Genomic DNA, 15,042 nt, shown 5'->3' on the forward strand with positions numbered 1-15,042 from the left:
GTAAATTTTAGTTTTTTTCCTTATACTTTGCCTCTACGCTGTTTTCTGATGCTATAGCTCTGTTATACCTATTCTATTAACCTTCAATTCAGGTTAGTCTATATTTATAACAAATCTTTCATCTTCCTTTAAATAAGCTGATTGGAACTGTGGCTGAGCCATCAAAATTTAATTCTCCTCAACCCAGAACTGGTTATAAAATTACTATCAAAATCAAAGAGATATTTTAATCTATTTTAAGTTAGCAAAATAAGTAAGAAGTTTCAATGACCAGATCAGCATTCCATGATCATTTTAATAAATATTAAAAATTCCAGGTTTAACAAAATATAACAAATATCCTCAAGTGGTTTATATTCTGTTTATGATCATCAAATTCCTGATGTGTAAAATAAATAAGATATCACTCATGAAACATTTGTATAACAATATTCCTGTTCTAATAATTTGGAATCTGTCTTCCCAAGTCCTTCTTTCTCAGTTATAAGTCATAATAAGAGTAATATTCATTACACACTGGGTACAAGGTCATGTAGGTGTTTAGTAGGAGAATGACTAGACTCTTTAACCACACACTAAGAAATATCTTTAAATTATTTGAGAGCTTGAGCTCAAACATGTTTTATTACATTAAGCCATGGGTTTTGGAATAGGCAGAGAGAAAAAGCAAATTTCAATGTGTCCTCATTACAACCTCATTAAGCCACTACTCTTCAGCCCCTGCCTTCTGGGCCTGTTCTGACATTGTTTAATGAGGTGATATGAATGCATTCAAAACACGTAGAAAAAAATGCTTCTGTTGTCTATGCCTTAAAATTAGTCTTCTTCTTGAATAGTTTTAAAATTTGATTGGCTCTAACCATTCAGAGAGTTAAAAAAAGAAAGAAAGAAAGAAAAACAAACACCCTGTCAAGTCTATAGAAGCTGAAAAATCCAGAACTCACAAATTCCTTTCTTCCAATAGCCCCACCAGGACAGCAGACAAATCTGCTCTAAAAGGCAAATATTGACATATTTGCACTCCTTTATACACTGCTCCTGAGCAGTATGAATATCCTTGCTCAAAGAAGGTGTATTGGTGCCTTGAATTAAAAAAACACCTGTGGCCATACAGGAGCCATTAAGTCATATTTGTTTCAAAGGCTCCAGGAGATGCCCAATTTACATTGTCAATTCCTCCATCATAGTGAATCTCTTAGAGAAATAAAAGATGCAGCCAAATCGCAAGCATTTCACCTAACTTGAAATGAGGCCCTTGTACGTGTTGGTTGCCAAAGATTTTAGACTACCCTAATGGCTTCAGAAAGTAAAGAAATAAAAAGACATCCAGCCTTCTTATCAGTGCCAAACACTTCCATAACTGCTTATAGAACTGAAGGAGACTAACTTCTCCCTGCAATTCATTCCACAGAGATAAGATGAATTTTGAAATTCATTGCTACTTAACCAGGTATTGTGAAAAATATTGTCAATGTTGGTAGTGGCGATATATTCAACCACTGGGCTCACGGACATAATACCAGCATGAGAAAGTTGTTGCTAATTAAAGAAACATCCGCTAAGAATTCCAAAGAACACAGCCAAAAGGAGATGGGATTGAGAAGCACTGTCTTAGACATCAGTTATTATCCCCTCGCGTTTATTGTGCAAGTTCATTGAAAAATATATACAGATTATTTGCCAATGGGGAAAATGGCAGGTAAACAAAATTAGAGACACGAATACATCACAGTTCTTTGCCAAGAGCTCCCTATGGAGAGATCCAACATAATATCTCTGCCAAAAGTATAACTTGATATTGATCAAATCACATTAAACTTTTGCTGTCCTTTTTGATCTGGTTTAAATAAATTTTGTTTGAAATAAGTGAACTCCCAGCTTTGTTCAAAAATTCTGTATTCATGGAGATGGTGTACAGATGTTGCTTCCTTTTCTTGAGTCCTGAAGTAGAGGCTCACATGTCTTTTCAGGAGTCTCTGGCATCAGACCTTCTCCACACTCAGCTTGTCTTGTTTCGGTGCCAAAAAAAAAAAAAAAAATGTGTCAGCATATCAATCAGATCCAATATTATCTGTTTTGAATTCATAGTTCATTTACTTATTGATCCCTGACACAGCTGCAAATTAGCTCTTAGCAAAATGGAAATGATTTGTTTCTAGTTTCCTCATCTATAAAATGAGGGTATTGAAGCCTGCCCTTGTCCCCAGTAATGGATTTCATAAGTTTGAATTAGATCATTTAGTAAAGCTCATTGATCAAAGGTTCTCTGTGACTCTAATGCCATAATACCATTGGAGCGAGAGCCTAGAAGAGGTATCAAAGGGAAACTATGCATCGTACACATCATTCTAATAGTAAAATTATTTTAAAGGCCCTCTTTGTGACTAGATCTTTTGAACATTATAAATGAGGAATTTGACCCCATCAAAGGCAAGCCAAGGGTGTTATGACCAGACAGACTCCTTGTGGCTGAGCTACGCAACATGTCAAAGGAAGGACACGTGGCGCCATTTCCACGGACGCCTCACCATCACTTTGAGAGCATACCTTGCTTTGCTAAATTGGCAGAGATCACCGAAAATAACCAGATGCAGGCTTGTTAACTGTAGCCAGATGTGGCAGAGAGATCTTGAACAAGCTCTTTAGCGGGTTAGAGAGGACTCTAGGCAAAGAGCAGGTTAGAGTTGCCAGATAAAATACAGATGAGCAATATTTGGGACATACGGATACTAAAATGTGTTCTTTGTGCATTTCTGAAATCCAAATTTAACTAGACACCCTGCGTTTTCATTGGCAAAGTCAGGCAACCTGAGGCAGAGCACAGGGAAGATTTCAACAGAGGCAGATGCAGCTCCTCTTCTAGGGGGCAGAACAACAGCTCTAGTCAACACGATCATAGTCATAATAATGGCAGTGCAGCTAAGTGCTTGGCTGAGGAAATGAGGATAGATGTAGGGAGGCTGGGGAGAGGAAGAGCACAGTTATTAGAACTGGGCACAAGATCAAGACCACACGAAGAGCAAAGCTGGTGCTGACTCCCAAATCATTGGGCCACAGGTGTGGGTCTCAATGCTCCTGCCTCCAGACCATTCACAAAACCAAATCCTCCAACTGGGCATACTTCAGATTTCCCAGAGGTGTATCAAATTGCCCAACAAGGAGAGAGTCTGAAAAACCCACCCCAAAGCCTCACACAGGCACTGCCACCACAAATGAGCAATTAGCAATCAGCAGTTTTTGGAAGATGATTCTAGTTTAGGGAGAATGGATTTGCCATGACCAAGATGAAAACAAGTACATTCCCATCTGAGTCCCCAGCCCTGCTCTTCCCTAACTTGGAATGCTCTTCCCGCGGATCTACCTCCCTTGTGTCTTTCAGCTACTCACTCAATGTCACCCAAAGAGAACTTTCCCGACCACCCAATCTAAAACAGCACCGACTTTCTCATTATCACATGGCCCTCTTTTATTGCTTTCCAAACGCCGTCTTCTAAATTGTTACCGGTTAACGTTATGTACTGGCCACCACCCCACTCTCTAGAATGCAAGCTCCCAGACTGCAGGACTTGCCTTCCACCTGATGGTGGGAACCCAGTAAACACCTGGTAAAGGGTTTCTCAGCAGATGGCTTCCTAGTTCCAAGTTCTGGTTGACAGGGAGCCGGCCATAGTTTGTTTCCTAGCCAGCTCCTTATAATAACCTTTTCTTTTCCTTCATCTTCTTCGACTGGCTTCTTTTCCTCACCAACAAAGGGGCTATACCAGGACACACGCAGAAATCTAAATCAGCAGAGGGGCTGGAGGAAGGCTGGGGAATGAGCCAGATATGTCAACCTCTAATAAGGAGAAAAGCCACAGATTTAAAAAAATTGGAACAGATATGTCAAGAGAAAAAGAACCCACTAAGATATTAATGTACTACCTGTTGATGAACATCAGCCGATTCAAAGATTTTATTCTTTTGTGCTGCCTCCCTTCCATGTACAATCTCTGGGCTGGGCCAGAGACCTAGAGATAACGCAGGGGGCAGCCTAGCCATCGGGAAGAGCAGTCTGAAGCGGGCAGAGAAGGGTGAAGGTGTCGGTGGCAGCACAGGTGGTAAGCACTCTGTGGCAATCCACAGATCATGCTTCAGGCCACCAAGGAGGCAATTTTCCTACTGGCTCACAAAGCAACAAAGGAAGGGAGGTCATTCCAGGTAGAGGTAACAACAGATGCGAGGCTCTAAGGTGCTGAGCTAGCATATCAAGTTCGGAGACCTTGATTCGGTGTGGCCAGAATTCAGGGTGTTTATGGGCTCGTGGCAGGAAATGATATTGGGACAGTAGTAGCAAAGAGCAGATTGGATGGAATTGTGTAAGGAAAAGTCATTCTCTTTAGTAAAATTAAAACCCAGGATAGTAAAATCTATAAGCTCTGGAAAAATACTTTCCTGGTGAATAGGACCTCACAGAGCCTAACTCTGTCCCCTCCTGGATTTTCCTGCCCACCCCCCGCAGTATTAACTCAATATTATTAACAGTCCTAGAGATCCCTTGTCCTTCCAGCCGAGAAGCTGAGACTTCATCCCCTAGGTGACCACAAACACACACACACACCCTTCTTTAAATGCTCTCTTATGTCCTCTATGAGATTGCCTTCAAAGGACCTTACAGCTGACCAGGATTAATAATGAAGTGTATTGGAAGTTGAGAGGCCGGCTGGTCCCAGGCCAGGTTCCCATGGATGGATATCTAGTGTCGCCAAGACCAGCGCGATTGTTAGCCTCATCAATGACAGCTTGCCTGAGAGAGGCAGGGAGCCAGGAATCCTCCAAGGCGGCCTGTTGTGTAGGCTGCTGGAGACTGTGGAATCACAGGGGGCTTCGGTTAACTCATCTAACAGGAAAGACATTCATGAGAACAGTTTGACTTTAATAAAAACAAAACCTGTGCGCTGGCAGGGTACTCGGTCCTTTCAGAAACTCACTTTATAGGGGAAAGCTTGGGTGAACTTTTTCCTCTGCCGTTTGTACTGGCCATTTGCCACATTCTATCAACTCAATTTTTAAAATACTTAAGTTTCAAACTGCCCCCCCTCCTCCTCACTTTCATTTCCATAACCCTAGTAAGGGCTTTACTATATTGTATGTGAAATGTCATGATAGCTTCTTAACGGGTCATGTGACCCCAGGCTCCCCAACCTTTACTCATTCTCCCATTGTTGCTGGCTTGAGCTTCTTCAACACTCCGTAACTCCCCATTGCCTATAGAATAACAGCCTTTCCAAGTCTTTTGCTCTCCGTAAGCTGGCACTAACTTATTTTTCTCATGGTAATGCCTGCTACATTGCCTTCATTGCCACAGCTAAACTAAAATAGAGCTTCTTTTCTGGAATGGCAGGTTTATTCTGCTTGGATTGCCCTTTTCTCTGACTCTGCTCAGGTTCAAATATTACCCACCTTTCAAAGTTCACGTGAAATGCCAGCCCCCATCTCCATGAAGCAATCTCCTACCCCCTTTTTTTTTTCTTTTTAAGATTTATTTATTTATTTATTTATTTGAGAGAGAGGGAGAGCACAGGAGTGAGGGGAGGGTCAGAGGGAGAGAATCTTCAAGCAGACTCCCCTCCGAGCAGAGAGCCCAACATGGGAATCGATCCCAGGACCCTGAGATCGTGACCTGAGGCAAAACCTAGAATTGGATGATTAACTGACTGAGCCACCCAGGCACCCCAATCTCCCACCCTCTTGGTGGGATAGAATCTCTCCCACCTGGTACCTCCCATAGCACATGACCTAATATCTCTCCTGTAAAACTTACTACCTTACATTTTGTGCTAGAGTGGTATTTGCATGTGTCAGAAATAAAAACTCCCAAGCCACATAAGCTGGGTGTCTTATCTTTGAATCCCATGCCATCTGCAGCACGGCATCTTTCCTCCGGACATGGTATCGTGCCCTCCACTGGGAGTTTGTTGAATTAACTAGTTAAGCATTTCATCCCAGGTAGAACTTGCATTTGGGTCATTGCCGTGGCATTGTGCTTAGCCATCAAATGCCAGTGAAGAGTTTGTTTTGTCATTCTGCCCTGTACGGGAGGTGGTGCTTGATTGTTCTGGGTTTTGGGTGAAGGCAACCTGAAGAGGTGCCAGTTTGTAAAATGTGGCCTGGAAATTAACTCATCCCGTTGCTCTGACAGCGCTCTTACTGGCACAAAAGCACAGCTTTGGAGTTGCAATCTGAGCTTCCTTTCCTGTGTCCCTAATTACTCACATGGGCTTCTTTTGTTGGAGGTTTTCTTCCTTTCTTGGACTTTTGCCCTGTTTAACAGCCCTGAACACCCTAGCGCTAGAAACACATTTGTTCCATCAGCTTTTACTCCGAAAGGACTTTATAGGATCAATTTGTTTAAGCAAACTTTTAATTTGGTTTTGTTTTCTCTTCAGGGACTTTATTTGTAAAACTGGGATGTGCGCGCACAGAATCGGATGATTAAAGTGATTGAAATGCCAGGGAGCAGAAAGATAGCTCAGCCTCAGGGGACACGGGTACAAAATAATGGCATATACCCCAGATGGTTGTCTTGACTGTTTTCACATTTGTGGCAGCAGACCGTTAAATTATTCTAATACCTGTGTCTTCATCCATTTGGGCTGCTATAACAAAAAGACCTTATACTGGGTGGTTCCAACAACAAACATCCCTTCCTCACAGTTCTAGAGGCTAGGAAGTCCACGGTGGAGGGGTTGGCAAATGCATCTTGGTGAGGGCTCACTTGCTAGTGCACAGACAGTGGTCTTTTTGCTACAGCCTCAGATGGCAGATGGGGAAGGGATCTCTCCTTGGTCTCTTTCATAAGAGCATCAATCCCATTCATGAAGGTTCCACTGTCATGACCTCAGCACCTCCCAAAGGCCCCGCCTCCTAATACCGTCATCCTGGGGATGAGGCTCCAACATATGAATGTTAGGGGGACACATTCAGACCATAGCACCTCGTATATGGTAGGATGCTTTCCATGGCAAGGAAGGAAATAACCAAGTAAAAGTAGTTCAGATAACAGGTGTTTATTTCATAAAACAAGACATCTAGAGGAAGACAATTCCGCAAGAAGAGAAGCCTCATAACACCAACAAAGGATGAGCTCTTGTCATCTCTCTGCTCTCCTCTCCTAGGAAGCTGGCAGCGGCAGCTCTTATAGTCACAGAATGGTCATCGTGGCTGCAAACTTCACATCTCCACTCAAGTGCCTCCAAACAGGAAGAAGCGGGATGGCGCAGAAGGACTTTCTCATGCTCCCTTTGATCAGGGAAGAACACCTTTGCCAGAATTTCTCAACAGCTTGAGTCTTAGTGGTCATAGGTTCATGCCCAGGCCAATCACAGCTGGAGAGAAGTTCTAAAGCCATGCTTGGTGTAGGCCAATGACGTCATGCCCCGGAGGCGGGCACATGGCTAGATGAGACCAGCGAGCAGGTTCTTGGGCCGGCAACCTACTGCACCTGCCAAGGGCTGCGTCGTACTCTCCGACTGGTTCAATATGCATAAGGTGCTTTATAGGCAGGAAATCAGTACTGATTGGAGTGAATGAAGGACTTTCCACAGAGACCCACCCAAACACAATCAAATAATGGTAATAACTGTTATTGCTATTATTTCCATCATCATCATGAAAAGGATGATGAAGAAGAGCTGAATCTATAAAAGCTAGACAGTCAAAAAAAATAAAAAGCAAGACAGTCTGCCTGATTTATTGTTTTATGGTCCTGAATATTTTCACATACTGTTACTGAAAGTGTTTATCTTATGTTTACTTCCATTAAGCTGAAAGGCTCTCACTATTCATTCTTTTCGTGTGGATCGCTAAGTGAATAGTGGCTTATGTATAGTGGCTGGGCCTAGAGGCTTATCCTGCCTTCTGGGGAAATTCCTACCAATCTGTCCATAACCCAGAGCTGTCACTCAAACTGAGTCACCAACCTTTGTCACTTCCTGCTAGCCAGAGGACAGCTGTCATTCACCTTTTATCACTGCTTCACAAGGACACTTCTCTTGCATTCCTCCTTTGTATTGTTGTTCTTTCTCACCCCAAATTCACTCTATCTACTTTTTCAGGGGTTGCTCTTCCCCTTGCGTCTGGCATTCACACGTTTGCTGTCAATGTCCTTGTGAATGTCATTGCCATCTACACTTGCCCACAGACATATGAATTCCCCTGAGGGGAACCTGCAAGATTACCAATCCAGTGCAAGACTACAAATATCAGAGTGCTCTTTGAAGCAGGGCTCTACTTGGAGCCATTCAAGAGACAGCAGCGGGAATGAACAGAGCAATTGAGCAATTTCCAAAGGATGACTGAAGTGCCAGGCTCAAGGAAAACTCTGAAGACCGTGGGCCAAAGTGGCTGCCAACATCGTAAAGAGACAGGAGGAGCGCAGAAGCTGTCGGAAGTCTGTTCCAGAAGGCTGACTTAGGTAAACAAGGGGATGATGCCTGCGAGATGGCTCTGAGGAGGAGCGATGATGGGCAATTTGATCATCCACTACTACCAAAGGCTTTCTTTGATACTCAATGACTTTAAGTCACTTTAATAGAATGGCAGTTTCCTTCTGGTTTCTCCTTATTCCCCACTGCCTGCCACCGTCCACCCACTGCCTCTCTAGATGTGACAGTGAAGCAGGAATGGAATATGGAGTACCTAATCGTTTCTCATATGAGAATCATTCTAACTTCAGGCAAAAGCTTTCTGCAAATTTAGTCCCCTTGAAATCTTCTTGTAATACATAATGAAAAATGAAATAGGCCCTATTTCGTGGGCACGGTTGCATATTATTTCACTTTACTTCTCACAAATTCCCAAATCCCCAACCAATTTCATTGCCTGCGCCTTCATTTTCTTCTCTGTAACATTCTTCCACCAACTCTGCGTTCTGACCTACCTCTCCTTCCAGATTCAAAAATAATAAAGGTTAGAAAAAACTGTCTTCCCGTGTACGGCGATGGCTTGGATAGTGTCCTTGCTAACCCTGCTGCACCTGGTTGATATGATGCAATGGAGAGTCCCAGATAGGGAGCAGTAGACAGAGCTTCTGTGCCAGTTCCCTGTAAGCGTGCCTTTTTTTCCTCTATATAAAATGAGGAAAAGATTAGCTAGGTGATCACACACACAGATTTCTCTCTCAGAAGCAGAATTCCTATGACTCAGAGTAGATTTGGGACCCTCCTAGTTCTACCCAAGAGATTCTAATGCAGCCTCTCACAAGCTGGGCGACCTTGGCCAAGATCCTTCATCCCCTGTATGTCTACAGTTAAATCCCCCTAACTGTAAAATAGAAAAGATTAAAATACCTACTTCATGAGATTGTGGTGAAGATGACAAGAATTAACATATGCAAAGTGCTTAGAAAAGTACCTGGCAAATAAATTCTACAAAACTAACTGTAGCAGATTATGGATTCCTTTTTTTTTTTTTTTTAACGATTTTGTATTTATTCATTTGAGAGAGAGAGAAAGAGCATGAGCCAGGCATAAGTAAGGGAGAGGGGCAGATGGAGAGGGAGAAACAGGTTCCCCACTGAGCAGGGAACCTAACTCCGAAGCTCTATGGCAGAACCCTGTAATCATGACCTGAGCCAAAGGCAGATGCTTAACCCACTGAGCCACCCAGGTGCCCTTGGATTCTTTTCTTTAACAGCTTTGTTGAGATATAATTCACCCATTTCAAACATATAATTCCATATATTTACAGAGTTGTGCAACCTTTACTAGAATCAGTTTTAGAACATTCTTATGACCTCCAAAAGAAACCCCATATTCTTTAGCTATCAGCCTCCCAACCTCCCTCATTCCACCTCCAGCCCTAGGCAACCCCTAATCTACTTTCTGTGTCTATAGATTTGTCTGTTATAGACATCTCAATAAATGGAATCATAAAATAAGTGGTTTATTCGTGACTAGTTTCTCTCACTTGGCATAGTGTTTTCAAGAGGTACCTATGTTGTGACATGTATCAGTACTTCACTCCTTATTATTGCTGAATATCACTCATGGTATGAGTATATCTGTTCATCAGTTGATGGACATTTGGGTTGTTTCCACATTAGAGCTATTATGAACAATGCTGCTATAAACATCCATATACAAGTTGTTATGTGAACAAACATTGGCATTTCCCTTGAGGATAAATCTAGGAGTAGGACTGCTAGGATCTATGGTGACTCTATGTTTAATTATTCAAGGAACCACCAAACTGTTTTCCAAAGCAGCTGCATATTTTTCATTCCCAGGTAGTAGGGAATTTCTACATATCCTCACCAATGTTTGTGATTTTCTGACTTTTTGATTCAAGCCATCCTTATGGGTATAAAGTAGTATCTCATTGTGGGTTTGATTTGTATCTTCCTAGTATCTAATGATGTTAAACATCTTTGCATGTGCTTAGCACCTATTTGTAAGCTATGGATTCTTATAAAATACCTTGTGTCGATGCCTCAGGAGACCTTATACCACCAGAAATACCTTGAGAGCAGATATAAATCCTAGGTTCCCATGAGAGTTTGAAAAGATCCTCTTCATACAACTTGGCCCTTGCAAGATGAGGGTACTGGCCATGTTCTTAATGTTATACCAATCAAGGAAAACTAGAAAAATAGGATAGTACCTCCTAAGTTCACCAGGCTCCTGTTTAGCTTCTATTTTTCCACCCAGGCCTCTTTTATTTCTATGAAAAATTCTTATTTCAGTGTCTTCCAAAGGCTCCAATTACCATAATTATAAATTCTGCTCCCTTGACATCTTTTTCCTGTGTGTGAGCCCAACGATTAAAAAGTATGGAACATTTATATCTTTCATAATACACACGGAAGTAATCTATACATATTGACTAAGAAGGTCAAAGTCTTACCACTTCTCAAGAAGGAGCCTCCTTACACAAGCCAAAGCAGTTTAAACTGAATTTATAAATGTGAACAACTTAATTTCCTCACTGGTCAAATGAGATTCATAATCTCTAATTTATGGAGTACTTGTGAGTATTAAATGAGATGTATATAGGCATTTGTGCTAGACACATAATAAATACAAAATAAAAGGAAAAGTATATGTATACCCGTCAATCAGTTTATGCATATTTTAAATTATTCTGTCGAAAATCACCTGCAGGTTGACTCTCCAGCCTCGTGGGGTTGCTGGTATACATCAGGATGGGCCGGGGGGGCACCCCAAAATACAATTTGCTGGGAGATTGGTAAATAAGAGAGAGACAGAGACTGCAGACCCATAGAGACCAAAGGGACAAGACTGAATTTCCAGAAGAACTTCCATTTTACAACCCTTGAGTTGAATGAGTTGAGTTGAATGAGACCACAGAAGACACTGAGCTATCCAGGAAGCCCCAGGCCACTTGCCCTCCCTGCCCGGCCTTGACTGCTCCTTCTATGTTGCTAGGGTTCTTTCAAGCCTCAGAAGAAGAGTCTAAAGAGAGCAAAGTTCTCCAGCTCTGAAGAGAAGAGCCATATCTCAGACAACTAAACGAAGCATCCTCGATGTGGTATGCTGTCTTCCACTTTCCTCCCTTTTACCATGGTTTTACAACACAGGCTGACCCGGACTGGCTGGGCCAGGTGGGTTAGCAGAGTGATCACTTGCTGCCATCTATGGGTAAGACATGAAAAGTGACCAAAGGGAAAATGAAAATTTCTCCTATCCATTAGTGCACGTTCAAATGTAACTCTATGGAGAGTACCAAAGAGCGTCATTTGCTTTTGCACTGATTTTCCTAAATGTGGAAATATGAGAAAAAAAGATTTAGGATTTCTAGCAACCCTACAACAAATACCTTCAAATCTGCCTGAGACGAGTGATTCACAGATAATGCTATTGGCTTGAAAAACTAATCATTTCTTGATTTGTCTGGCCCACCATAGCCTTTAAGTAGGAGCAAGTTAAAAAACAGAGATCAAGTTAGGTTAGGGTATTTTTTAATAACCAAAATTGTCTTTGTTCTAACTAAAAATAAGCCCATCAAAACCTATTATAACAGAGGTCTATTTGTCATGGTTACCATGGAATTAGAATCTTTGCCATTATTTTAAAATAGTACTTTCTCTCCACAGCTAGAAACTTCTGCATACGGAGACAGGAGAACCAGTTTTAATGAGAAAAACTCAATGTGTCCTGAAATATTTATACCAGCTTTGCAATTAGGTATAAAACATTTACCAGTTCTGCCTCCAAACACATCCTTGAAAAAGATGGAAACTGTTATCTCTGATTCACCAAAAAAAACAGAAGAAAAAAAAAAAACTTGTTTTGACTTATCTGGTCTGCTAATTTTAGGCAAATTAGAAAACCCGAGGTAGGTGAATAGAACAGGAAAATAGGAAATGGCAACTTCATTTGGAGAGATAGAGGCAGACAAACTGTGCACACAATTCTTAAAGCATTCATCATATTCCTGGTTGATAGTCTTCTCTCCTAAGTAGATGTGAGGTCTTTGAAAGCAGCAGTGGTATTATATATTGTATATTGTCCTTGTATATTCTGAAGCTATTCCTAGTGCCTGAAGTTTTAACAATAAATATTTGTGAGTATTTAGTCAACAAAAATGTATTTTCTAGATACTTATTCCAGGTATCATCATAGGTAAAAGGAAAGAAAGATGGATGGATTTTAGTGTGTGTTAAAAACTGAGTGTTAACTTCAGCCATGCAGGCATAATATAAGGCAGGAGAAACAGTAGCTTGTTGAATGAATAAGTTCAGATAGGTCACTTAATGTGACTAATAAGTTGGCCATGGTGTAGCCTGCATTACTAAGATGTAATGCAGAAAAGCTAAATTTTGGTGGGATATGTCAACTATGTCGGAGTACAGCAGGTGATTACTTCCAGCTGAGAAAGGGTAACAACTTCACCTTTGGTGGTGGGGGTGGGGGGTGGAATCAGTTCTCATCTATTTTGTTTACAGCTGTATCTTTGGCACTTGGAACAGTTCTCAGGACACAGGGCTCAATAAATATCTAAGAATGAACATTATTATTATACTTTCCCATTAGAGGCTTTATACGGCACAGTTGTGAAAATGAGGCCTTCAGAGAGATGGAATGATCCTCCCAAGGTTATTTAACAAGAGACTTTTGGAATTCCAACTGGTATCCAAATGCTTGATTTCTGAGATCCCAGGGTATGTATGTCATCAGACCAGACCGTGTGCTCAGATCTCGGATTCCAGTCTTCTTGACACCAGCAAATAAATACACACAAAGCAGCAAATATAATGAATCCACAGCTTCTTCACCTGCCTTCCTTACTGTCCACCTTCTGTCTGAGACTATCTGAAGGGTTCCATGATCATCACTGAATTACATAACCATCCAAATGAGATTGTTCTTCCATCTGTTAAGGGCCATCAGAGCCCCCGTGCAATGAATTTCAATTTAAGGAGCTTTATGTCCCATCTGGAGCAAGAGGATTCATTCCTATATAAGAGAAAAAAGATCATTGTGATTTTAACCTGGTTTTAATGGAAATGACTCAATCCAAACCTTTAAATTTAAATGATGTTTAAATATTGCATGTCTCAGTGCACTGAGAGAATGATCTTGCCAGCAATTATTTTCAAAGTCCCATTTTCACAGCAGTAAATGCTCATTAAAAATAAACCATATATACAAGAGCGCTCACTGCAGCAGTATTTGTAAGAGGAGAAGACTTGAAACCAACCCAAATGTCTATCAAAGGAGATGACACAAAGAAATTGTGCTGTGTTCATACCGTGCAGCTATTAAAAAGAAAGAAGGAGGCCTACATGTGCCAGTGACAAGATATTTAACATCTATAAATAAGTGGGAAAAAAAAAGCAAGATGCAAAACACTATGCATGTTTCTAATGTTGGTAGTTACAGCAATAAATGTCAGTATGTGCATATCAAAAAATCTGGAAGTGTATACAAAATAAAGACAGTAATTTCTCTAGGAAACAACATGAGGGGGCAATTTCATTTTCAACCTTATTCAAAATCATCACATATTGCTTCCTTAATTGAAAAAGACTTCTATCTCCTTTTAAATATGAGGTGTAATAAATACATTTCGCACTAATAAATTGAAAATTTCAAATGAGTTTACACGAAAATGGAATATGCTCCTTTCAAACAGTTACTGTGTGCTATGAACACTGCATTGTTTATATTCTTCAGTCCACTGATGGTTAACATAGAGAGCCTTTATTCATAATTCTATTGTGACAGCATAAAACTAGAAAAGCCCAAGTGCTTGACAGAGGAATAGTTAAATAAACGGCCACTCCCAATAAACTGTTATGCAGCCATTTAATAAGAAGATTAAGAAGACTATGAAACACTATGAAATGCCCACGTTAAGGGTGACGGTAATGATAATGATCATAATGTGAAGAGTAAATGGCAAGACACAGAAGTGTCTATTCAAATGCGTGCAGTAGGATCTCTGAATGGAAACTATAACAAAAAGAAATTTTTCCAGAGCTAAGAATAACATTGTTTAGATGGTGGTCCCCTTGATTACTTTCCTTCCTTATACCTTTCCATGTTTTCCAATTTTCTAAGTAACTACTTACTACATTTGTAATGGAAAATAATGCAATCACTCCTATTGATGGGATATAGTAAGTAGCAACATTCTTCTTACTGGCATGCCATACAAATTTATTCACATTTTTCTTTCACTCTACCGTTGGGTTCATTTTTTCTAAAAAATGATTTCTAATCCTACGGCTGCCCCTAACTTTCCCAGTGCTTTGGAGTGCACCACCAAATTCTCCACTCAATAGCTGTAAAATTAGACTATTTCATTAGGCTAAGTGAGAAATCAAACAATTTATGAAAAATGGAGTTCCCACAAAAGGAGCCCTATTTTTCTAATGGCTAAGCGCCCAGGGGTTATCACAGAGATCCATAGGCCAACATCAGAAGAGTTGGGTTCATCACAATTCAGACATCACAATTTAGACATTGTGAATTACTATGTTGAGCTAGAATCTAAATTTTAGTCTTAGAATTTTCCTAAAATAAAGGGACTAGAAATAGG

General features: G+C 40.8%; 1 long non-coding RNA gene across 1 annotated transcript; it reads right to left on the reverse strand.

The window, feature by feature from the left end:
* Positions 1 to 1,622: 1,622 nt before the first annotated feature.
* Positions 1,623 to 4,130, reverse strand: LOC129508186 (uncharacterized). Its single transcript, XR_008664149.1, has 2 exons — positions 3,922 to 4,130; positions 1,623 to 2,008 (listed from the first exon to the last, which is right to left on the reverse strand). It is a non-coding gene; the product is annotated as an uncharacterized LOC129508186 (long non-coding RNA).
* Between the last annotated feature and the right edge of the window lie 10,912 nt (positions 4,131 to 15,042).

Source organism: Nyctereutes procyonoides, unplaced genomic scaffold (assembly GCF_905146905.1).
Source record: "Nyctereutes procyonoides isolate TBG_1078 unplaced genomic scaffold, NYPRO_anot_genome, whole genome shotgun sequence".
NCBI lineage: Eukaryota > Metazoa > Chordata > Mammalia > Carnivora > Canidae > Nyctereutes > Nyctereutes procyonoides.